The sequence below is a fragment of the Lycorma delicatula genome, chromosome 7 (genome assembly GCF_047948215.1).
Source record: "Lycorma delicatula isolate Av1 chromosome 7, ASM4794821v1, whole genome shotgun sequence".
Classification (NCBI taxonomy): Eukaryota; Metazoa; Arthropoda; class Insecta; order Hemiptera; family Fulgoridae; genus Lycorma; species Lycorma delicatula.
In genome coordinates, this window is record NC_134461.1 from 143,708,568 (window position 1) to 143,718,881 (window position 10,314).

Below are 10,314 nucleotides of genomic sequence, written 5' to 3' on the forward strand. Positions count from 1 at the left end.
CTGTTCAGTACCACGACCAATTAAATACTGAACATCAGAAACAGTTTGTTTCTCTGCGTAATGACGCAGAGAAACAAACTCTATCTATTAATTGTTCTGCAATAGTCTTTGGATATAACAACTTTATACAATGATGAATATATGAATTATATGCATTGCTTCAACTCGATAGAGGAAATTTTAAGTACACATTGCAGTCAATACAGCATATCAACAGTTGTTTAAATAATTGGATTCTATATTGTGCAAGTCTTTTCTTTAGTAACAAACATTTTTTTTTTTACTTATAAGATTATATAAAATATGTAGAAAAATGTTTTTGTACACAAATTTCTTAAAATCATAGCATACTTTAAACATTTTTTAATATTATACAAAAATTAAATGATTTGTCTGCCTTAAAAATTACATCTTCAAAGGTTTAAACAATTTGGTTTTAAATAATTTTATGGAGCTAATTTCAAAGGTTTTAAATTCTTTAGCAATTGGTAAAGATTTTTATTTATAGCATAGGGATCCATGATTAAATTTTACAAAAATACACTGCTCATTATTACATCTATAGTTACTTTTATAAACATTTTAAAAATGCAAGCTGGGAAGAAACAAATGAGACAGTTTTAGAGAACGCGGCATCAAGAAATTGAAGTGTAGCATATTAGTAATATAAATTGGTGTTTGTCATATTTCTGTATTAGAATAATAATGTATTTAAAATTATTCTACGTACATCTTTATTGTAACATTGGCAGATCTAGAAGCTCTTTTTAGATGAGAATTTAGTTGAATATTTACATGTCTCCTGCTCATTGAAGAAATAGTTTTTCTGAATATAGATTGATATGTTCAAGAAATAGTCATAGTTTATATTATCTATGTATACATTGTTACTTATTCTCACAAATGCTTAATTACCATAAGATATAACTAGATCATACATCTTATACCTCATTTGATACATCTTATACCATAAGATGTACAAGTGTAGGGTAAACAATTTTTCACTAATGTGATCTGGTCGGCTAGTTCCTTTGTTAGATGGAAATTTTGAATTATCTATCGCAAATAACTGTAATTTTTTTTTTTTGTCTTCAGTCATTTGACTGGTTTGATGCAGCTCTCCAAGATTCCCTATCTAGTACTAGTCGTTTCATTTCAGTATACCCTCTACATTCTACATCCCTAACAATTTGTTTTACATATTCCAAACGTGGCCTGCCTACACAATTTTTCCCTTCTACCTGTCCTTCCAATATTAAAGCGACTATTCCAGGATGCCTTAGTATGTGGCCTGTAAGTCTGTCTCTTCTTTTAACTATATTTTTCCAAATGCTTCTTACTTCATCTATTTGCCGCAATACCTCTTCATTTGTCACTTTATCCACCCATCTGATTTTTAACATTCTCCGATAGACCACATTTCAAAAGCTTCTAATCTTTTCTTCTCAGATACTCCGATTGTCCAAGTTTGAATTCCATATAAAGCGACACTCCAAACATACACTTTCAAAAATATTTTCCTGACATTTAAATTAATTTTTGATGTAAACAAATTATATTTCTTACTGAAGGCTCGTTTAGCTTGTACTATTCGGCATTTTATATCGCTCCTGCTTCGTCCATCTTTAGTAATTCTACTTCCCAAATAACAAAATTCTTCTACCTCCATAATCTTTTCTCCTCCTATTTTCACATTCAGCGGTCCATCTTTGTTATTTCTACTACATTTCATTACTTTTGTTTTGTTCTTGTTTATTTTCATGCGATAGTTCTTGCGTAGGACTTCATCTATGCCGTTCATTGTTTCTTCTAAATCCTTTTTACTCTTGGCTAGAATTACTATATCATCAGCAAATCGTAGCATCTTTATCTTTTCACCTTGTACTGTTACTCCGAATCTAAATTGTTCTTTAACATCATTAACTGCTAGTTCCATGTAAAGATTAAAAAGTAACGAAGATAGGGAACATCCTTGTCGGACTCCCTTTCTTATTACGGCTTCTTTCTTATGTTCTTCAATTGTTACTGTTGCTGTTTGGTTCCTGTTCATGTTAGCAATTGTTCTTCTATATCTGTATTTGAACCCTAATTTTTTTAAAATGCTGAACATTTTATTCCAGTCTACGTTATCGAATGCCTTTTCTAGGTCTATAAATGCCAAGTATGTTGGTTTGTTTTTCTTTAATCTTCCTTCTACTATTAATCTGAGGCCTAAAATTGCTTCCCTTGTCCCTATACTTTTCCTGAAACCAAATTGGTCTTCTTCTAACACTTCTTCCACTCTCCTCTCAATTCTTCTGTATAGAATTCTAGTTAAGATTTTTGATCCATGACTAGTTAAACTAATTGTTCTGTATTCTTCACATTTATCTGCACCTGCTTTCTTTGGTATCATGTCTATAACACTTTTTTTGAAGTCTGACGGAAATTCCCCTTTTTCATAAATATTACACACCAGTTTGTATAATCTATCAATCGCTTCCTCACCTGCACTGCACAGTAATTCTGCAGGAATTCCGTCTATTGCAGGAGCCTTTCTGCCATTTAAATCTTTTAATGCTCTCTTAAATTCAGATCTCAGTATTGTTTCTCCCATTTCATCCTCCTCAACTTCCTCTTCTTCCTCTATAACACTATTTTCTAATTCATTTCCTCCGTATAACTCTTCAATATATTCCACCCATCTATCGACTTTACCTTTCATATTATATATTGGTGTACCATCTTTGTTTAACACATTATTAGATTTTAATTTACGTACCCCAAAATTTTCCTTTACTTTCCTGTATGCTCCGTCTATTTTACCAATGTTCATTTCTCTTTCCACTTCTGAACACTTTTCTTTAATCCACTCTTCTTTCGCCAGTTTACACTTCCTGTTTGTAGCATTTCTTAATTGCTGATAGTTCCTTTTACTTTCTTCATCACCAGCATTCTTATATTTTCTACGTTCATCCATCAGCTGCAATATATCGTCTGAAACCCAAGGTTTTTCTACCAGTTCTCTTTATTCCGCCTAAGTTTGCTTCTGCTGATTTAAGAATTTCCTTTTTAACATTCTCCCATTCTTCTTCTACATTTTCTACCTTATCTTTTTTACCCAGACCTCTTGCGATGTCCTCCTCAAAAATCTTCTTTACCTCCTCTTCCTCAAGCTTCGCTAAATTCCACCGATTCATCTGACACCTTTTCGTCAGGTTTTTAAACCCCAATCTACATTTCATTATCACCAAATTATGGTTGCTATCAATGTCTGCTCCAGGGTAAGTTTTGCAGTCAACGAGTTGATTTCTAAATCTTTGCTTAACCATGATATAATCTATCTGATACCTTGCAGTATCGCCTGGCTTTTTCCAAGTGTATATTCTTCTATTATGATTTTTAAATTGGGTGTTGGCAATTACTAAATTATACTTCATGCAAAACTCTATAAGTCGGTCCCCTCTTTCATTCCTTTTGCCCAGCCCGTATTCACCCACTATATTTCCTTCCTTGCCTTTTCCAATGCTTGCATTCCAATCTCCAACTATTATTAAATTTTCATCTCCTTTTACGTGTTTAATTGCTTCATCAATCTCTTCGTATGTATACACACTCTACCTCATCATCATCATGGGCGCTTGTAGACATATAGATGTTAACAATCATTGTCGGTTTAGGTTTTGATTTTATCCTTATTAAAACTGTAATTATAAAAAGTTTAAAAAATACTCCAATTATTTGTAACTTTTATTATTTTTTATCTCTTTTGCTTATTGTTATAAGAAATAAGCTGTGCTGGTGTGTTTTGTTTTTGCAAAAAAAGCCTGACCTTTCATTCAAATTCTAAGTAAAATATAAAATTATTTTTTACATGAATTTATACATATAAAAAATCCAATTACAATAGATATTTTTTGGAAAGGACTCATTTCAGCCGTTGGATCCACTAATGATTACATTTCAAGATGACAGTCAGTATAGTTTTGGTTTAGGTGAATTGCTTTGGTGAAGTTCATACAAGTAATAGTAGTGTTAAGTAGTGTGAAGAAAACTATTAAAAAAGAAATGAATAATAATCAGCTTTAGATCAGGTTCATCTTGTGTTATGTGTATGCAAGCATATACATTCACTAAAAAACACACACACACATCTCTTTGTCTATAAAATGTTATAGTAATAATAATATAATGTGATTACCATCTTTAACAGGATTTTTTGATAACATAGCAAGCATAATCTGCACATCTTTCTGCCATTTCTGTCGTCTTTCCAAAGGTAATTTTGCATCATCTAAAGTTGTTAGTGTACACCGAAATGCTTCTATTGCTGATTTATGTTGTTTTAATGCCAGTAAACATTTTGCTTTCCTATAAATAAAAGTGTTTTATTTAGATTGTACAACTTATTAATCACAAATTTTATAACCAAAAATTAATTAATTAAGTGTTAGATAATATCTTGCAATTTTTCTTATGTTGAATTTTTGTTAAAGAAAATTTCAAAAGCTGTTAAATCATATCTATCTGAAACACTTTCAACAATTTGAAAGATTGAGAACAATTTTTCTGCACTTGATAAAGATACTTCCTTTAATATGCTATTGATGTGCAATCAGTAGCCATTAATAAATGCCAACAGTAAGAAAATATCTATTTGTGGAGGAGTCTTACATCCAGTGTTCTTTTTTTGTTAACTTTGGTATAGATTTCACTAATTTGCTATTTGTGGTTTGTCCAAGGTATTATGGAATTCAGAGGCACAGAACCCCTGAAACTAATAATATTTTAAATGGCATAAACTGCAATGATCATTGCTAAATAAAAATTTCAAGTTCATATTATGAATTACACCCAGCATCCATAATTAAAACTTCTTCTTTCTATTTAGCCTCCAGAACCACTATAAAGTACTCCTTCAGAGGATGAATGAGGGTGATATGTATGAATGTAAAAGAAGTGTAGTCTTGGCAGTCTCAGGTCGATCATTCTTAACCCATCAGGTTGGTCTAGTAGTGAACACATCTTCCCAAATCAGCTGATTTGGAAGTCGAGAGTTCCAGCGTTCAAGTCGTAGTAAAGTCAGTTATTTTTACATGAATTTGAATACTAGATACTGGTGTATCTAGTATCTACTAGATATGTAGATATGTATCTACTGGTGTAGAGACTTGTAAATACTGGTGTTCTTTGGTGGTTGGGTTTCAATTAACCACACATCTTAGAAATGGTTGAACTGAGACTGTATAAGGCTACACTTCATTTACACTCATACATATCACCCTCATTCATCCTCTGAAGTATTATCTGAAAGGTAATTACCGGAGGCTAAACAGGAAAAAGAAAGTTTTGACAATTTGTGTAAACTTTTATCAGAAATAAATATATGCAAATTTTGCCAAGGCCCTCTAAAAATTATTTGTTGCTGAAATAAAAACTTTTATGGCTTAGCTATTTTTAGGAACACCAGTAATGTTAATGACGTAAGATGTGCTAATTGGACTGACTATTTCCACTTGTCATCTACTAATGAAGGACCTATTCAAGGTTTGTGTCACAGACTGATGACATATAGTGTAAATACGTACAGGCTCGGCTCATTTAGCCTGTGCTCATATGACAATAAACATATATACCCACCAAAAGCAGTAATGCAGGAAATTAAACCAATATTTGAAGATCTTCCAAATCCAGTCCTGCTGCAAAAGTATCTGAGGGAGTGTTTGGACAATATTATTTAGTCAAGGATACCAAAAAATATGTTTGTATGTAGGAATACTCTGGAATTTGGCGTTAATGAGGCTATGAGCTCCTACAATGCTGGGAATATGACAAAATGTTTAATGTTTGAAAAGGTAGGGTTAAATCCTGGGTAGAACTGTGTCAAAGTTTCCAAACATTTTGATGAAACTTGCATCAGGGAGGCTGATAAGGATATATAAGAAATTAATAAATGCAAAGTCTTAAGCAGAAAAGAAAAAAGCTGGAACACTTTGAGGAGTAGGAGGATTCGGACAACCCATCTTATAGTGCTGGTAGGCACTGACACTTTGTTCATTCTCAGGTGGGTCCCCAGTACAATCTTTAAAGTTGATTTCCCAAAAATCTTGTATTTTAATTTTTAGGTACACTTTTCTCAACAACCAGAAATGATATTTGAACAATTCTTTTTACGTTTTAAAAAAAAACATCTCTTTAACACTACAGAAAGTTAATTTTCAAAGAACACATTACAAAATTTAAAAATTGATAATTTCTCTTTTGAGGCACAGGAAAACCTCAAGTAATTATGGTAAAATTTAAAAAAATGTGAAATAATGATACTAAAGTAAAAAACCAAATCCATAGTGTTGAACAAAACCCTGAAAAAATGAAGTAAAAAAATTCTATACCTTTATCTTCTCTGGTTTTCTGTAAAAGTGCACCAAAACAGACAAAATTAACATTATATGTTTAGGACTGTGCAAATGCCCTTATCTGTCACTAGAATAAAATATTTTCCTGACGTTTGTGTTAAATAACCATTGAAGAATGACTCTTTCTTTTTTTTTGCTTTTCTTAAAGAGTCTGTTCACTAAACTACTCAGTTGATGAATTCTACAAACACGTAAGAAACTGATGCCATTAAATCTTCAAGTAACTTCACTTTTCTATGATTTGACATAATCACCCATGCAAAAGATGTTTCAATTTGCAAGATAGTATCAATAAGCTTTAAAATGAGACCAACTTTATCACCTTAATAGTTACCAAAGTTATCTTGACCTAGCACTACTTTTTTTTTTGAGGATGATATGTATGAGTGTAAGTGTAGTCTTGAACAATCTCAGGTTGACCATTCCTGAGATGTGTGGTTAATTGAAACCCAACCACCAAAGAACACCAGTATCCATGATCTAGTATTCAAATTCCGATAAAAATAATTGCCTTTACAAGGATTTGAACCTTAGAACTCTCAACTTGAAATCAGGTGATTTGCGAAGATCTGTTCACCATTAGACCAACCCGATAGGTTAACTTGATGGGTCTGACCTACTACTACTGCAAGTAAAAATTTTCCATTTTCTAATAAATTTGAAGGGCTCTAAAAACGAAACAGTTAATGATCGAGATCTGGAATTCAGTATTTTCGCATAACTCTATCAGTAGTTAATTCATACCAATTTTCATGAAAATCCTAGTTGGTCAGGTTGTGGACATTGTTGATTTAACATGGAATGACCCATATAGAACATATTCATTATGTGTTTTTTGTTATTTAATTTGAAATTTAAGTTGGTTTCCAAAAATGTTAACTGCTACAGTTGTATACTAATGATCTCTTAAAATTATTTTAATGTACCATACTGACTTGTATTTATTATTTAAATAACCAATTTCTTTTCTTTGTAGCTAACTTGTGATAGTAATTGCATAAGATTTCAGTAAACTAGACATTTGAACATGGCAGTTCAGATAAACTTTATATGTACTGTAATTTAAACATGAATGTTTGAAATTTGTACACATTAATTATTTTTTAAATATAGAATTATGTAAAAAAACAAACTAACCGATCGTACACTTTATAGTATAACGAAGAAGGGTAACCAGATTCAAAAGCTGCATTGATGTTGTCAAGCGCCTTTTGATGTTCTCCAATATGATAAAATACAGCAGACCTGTTAGCTAATACTATTGCCAGTTCCTGTAATGATTCTGTATTAAAATAAAACTCAAATTGTAAATTATTAAAACAATATTAACAGTATAGGTAATCACTATTAACACCTATTGTTAACTGAATGCTACTAACTTAAAAAGTCTTTGCAGTTAAAAATAAGTATACAACTGCATAAGTAATGCAGTTAAAACATCTACAGTCCTGTAAGTAACAACCTGCAACATTAGTGATTATTCACATATCAATATGTAAAAAATATGTTGACTTTACTATTTTCAAACTGGTTCATTTGCATATTAGAAATAGTACAAAAATTAAGATAAACAACATTCCAAAAAAATTAAAAGAATTTCAACTTTAAGAAAAAGTTTTACAACTTTTTAAAAAAACATTACTAATTGAATAAAAGATGTCAAAAGAGATTGTTATTTCATAATAATTTAAAAAATTATGAAAACCCAGCGGATAGTAGAATTTATTTTGAACATCTGTGTTCACCTCAGGAGAATTTAAAAAATTCAAAATTAATTCTAAGATGACGTACTTTTTTTATTTTATTTAAATCCATAAATTGTAAAATTAAAAATCAAAAGGATGAATCATTGACCACTGTTACACTGAACGACAGTTTACATTAAGCAACTCCTGTAATTATTGTCACATTTAATGATACTTTACTGAAATTAAATAAAAAACACTTAAATTTACTTGAATATTAACAGTGATTTCACTATAATTTTAAAAACTTATAACTAATATAAAATAAAAAATTAAGATTAATTAAAAATTAAAGATAATCTTAATTTTTTTTTCGATAACGATTTTTTTAACGTAAACTGTGAACAAACATAAGTAAAAACAATACACAGAAAGAGCTAAATACTCACCACCATTATCTTGAGGACATTTTAATACTGATTTTGAATATTTGAATAATGCATTACTGTAATCATTAGCTTGAAATGCTTTATTTCCATCAGTTTTAAGTTGTTTAGCAACATTTAAATTTTTATCATTGGTTAATTTTGATATTTGATTAGATCTTACAAATGGATTAATACAAACAAATTTAAATTTATCTTCATTATTATTTAACAAAGAGAAGTTATTTAAATCATTTTCTTCAAGTGAACTATATAACTGTAGATGTTGTTTTTTAAAAAATCCACCAATATTATTTTCTAATGTATTCAACATTTTTCTAATGAACACTACTAGTACAAAAATACGAGAGAACCATGTGCTTAGTATACTGTATGTGTATGAAACACTAGCATAGTATATGAAGTTAGATTTATTTTTAGAACATTTACTGTGTCATTGTAGGGATCTATTAATAGATCAGAATGCAACCATTACCAGTCAAGTGCATTTTCAAGATAATATGTAGCTATAATATTTTTTAATTTTTTTTTTTAAATATCTAAAACATCTACATTTATTGATTACAGTCAGTCTGTGTTGTGATCAATCTTCTTGTTCATCTTATCTAATCCTGGGTTCAGGTCCTAAAAAGTATCTGGCTGTTTTCCATTAACAAAAAAAAAAGAAGTTAAATTATGTGTGTATTTGATCTGCCATTCTCACCCTAGTGTCAATTATTACTACTGATAGCAGTTATTATTTTTTTTAATTTAGGCAGATACATGTTTAAAATGTGGTCAAAAAGTGTATTGAATATGAACTATTTTCAGTTTATTTAGTAATTGCATTACAGTTTTTTTTTGGTAGATTTCCGCATTAAGTGTTTTCAAAGAAAATGAAGCCAGTTAGTTATTCTTCACCTTTCTTTCTTTTTCCTGTTTAGCCTTCGATAACTACCGTTCAGATAATACTTCAGAGGATGAATGATGATGATATGTATAAATGTAAATGAAGTGTGGTCTCGTACATTCTTGACACATTCAGTTATTTTTCACCTTGAAATTGCATACCACACATAAATTTTCTGTTGGTGTAGAGGTTGTGAATGGATGATGTGTGGATTTTTGGAGCTCCAGTAACAATCATTCTGATTATTAACATAACTATTGTATATAGTTATTAACTTAAATGAAACAAAGTCTCTAATGTAAAAAATACATATCCAATACTAACGCTCTCCTGAACAAACTGATTAAACCACTGACAATAGTGAAGCCTAGCAGCATGATCATCTGCAAATATAAAGCTTCTTGGAACAAAAGAAAAGATTTAATTGTTAAATAATTTTCCTCAATAAAAATTCTTTCTTCGTGTTCAAAACCATGTCTTCTTAATAACAAACACAGATAACTATAAATAGCTAACTGTTCACAAAAATAAATAAAAACTTATATAGGCTGATTATAAAACAACAATACATAATGGTACCAATCTGTTCATCGAAAATTATTGTATTGACTTTTCTAAAAATATTTTGCTTGGGTTGTGTTTTAAAACCAACACCCACTAAATGTTGCTTTCTTTATTATTGATTACAATACTTATCAATAAATAAATAGAAAACTAATAAAAAATGACAAAAAATTTTAAATCCCTCACCAAAAGTCAAAAATTATATTTAATTCTGTTGATCATGCACATACCAATAAGCACTTTCTAAAAATTAAAAACTACTTTATACAATAATTCAGGATAAATATAATTAAACACCACCTTTGATATTACAATCGTCGCAAAACTGGTTCAGG

General features: G+C 30.2%; 1 protein-coding gene across 1 annotated transcript in view; it reads right to left on the reverse strand.

Annotated features, from left to right (window-relative positions):
* Positions 1 to 8,666, reverse strand: part of LOC142328211 (protein-lysine N-methyltransferase SMYD4-like) — a 32,984-nt gene extending 24,318 nt beyond the window's left edge. Inside the window, exons 1-2 of the mRNA XM_075371803.1 lie at positions 8,530 to 8,666; positions 4,181 to 4,350 (exon numbers count right to left, since the gene is read on the reverse strand). The gene's annotated coding sequence lies outside the window, so the exon portion shown is untranslated. The remainder of the gene's footprint in view (positions 1 to 4,180; positions 4,351 to 8,529) is intronic.
* Between the last annotated feature and the right edge of the window lie 1,648 nt (positions 8,667 to 10,314).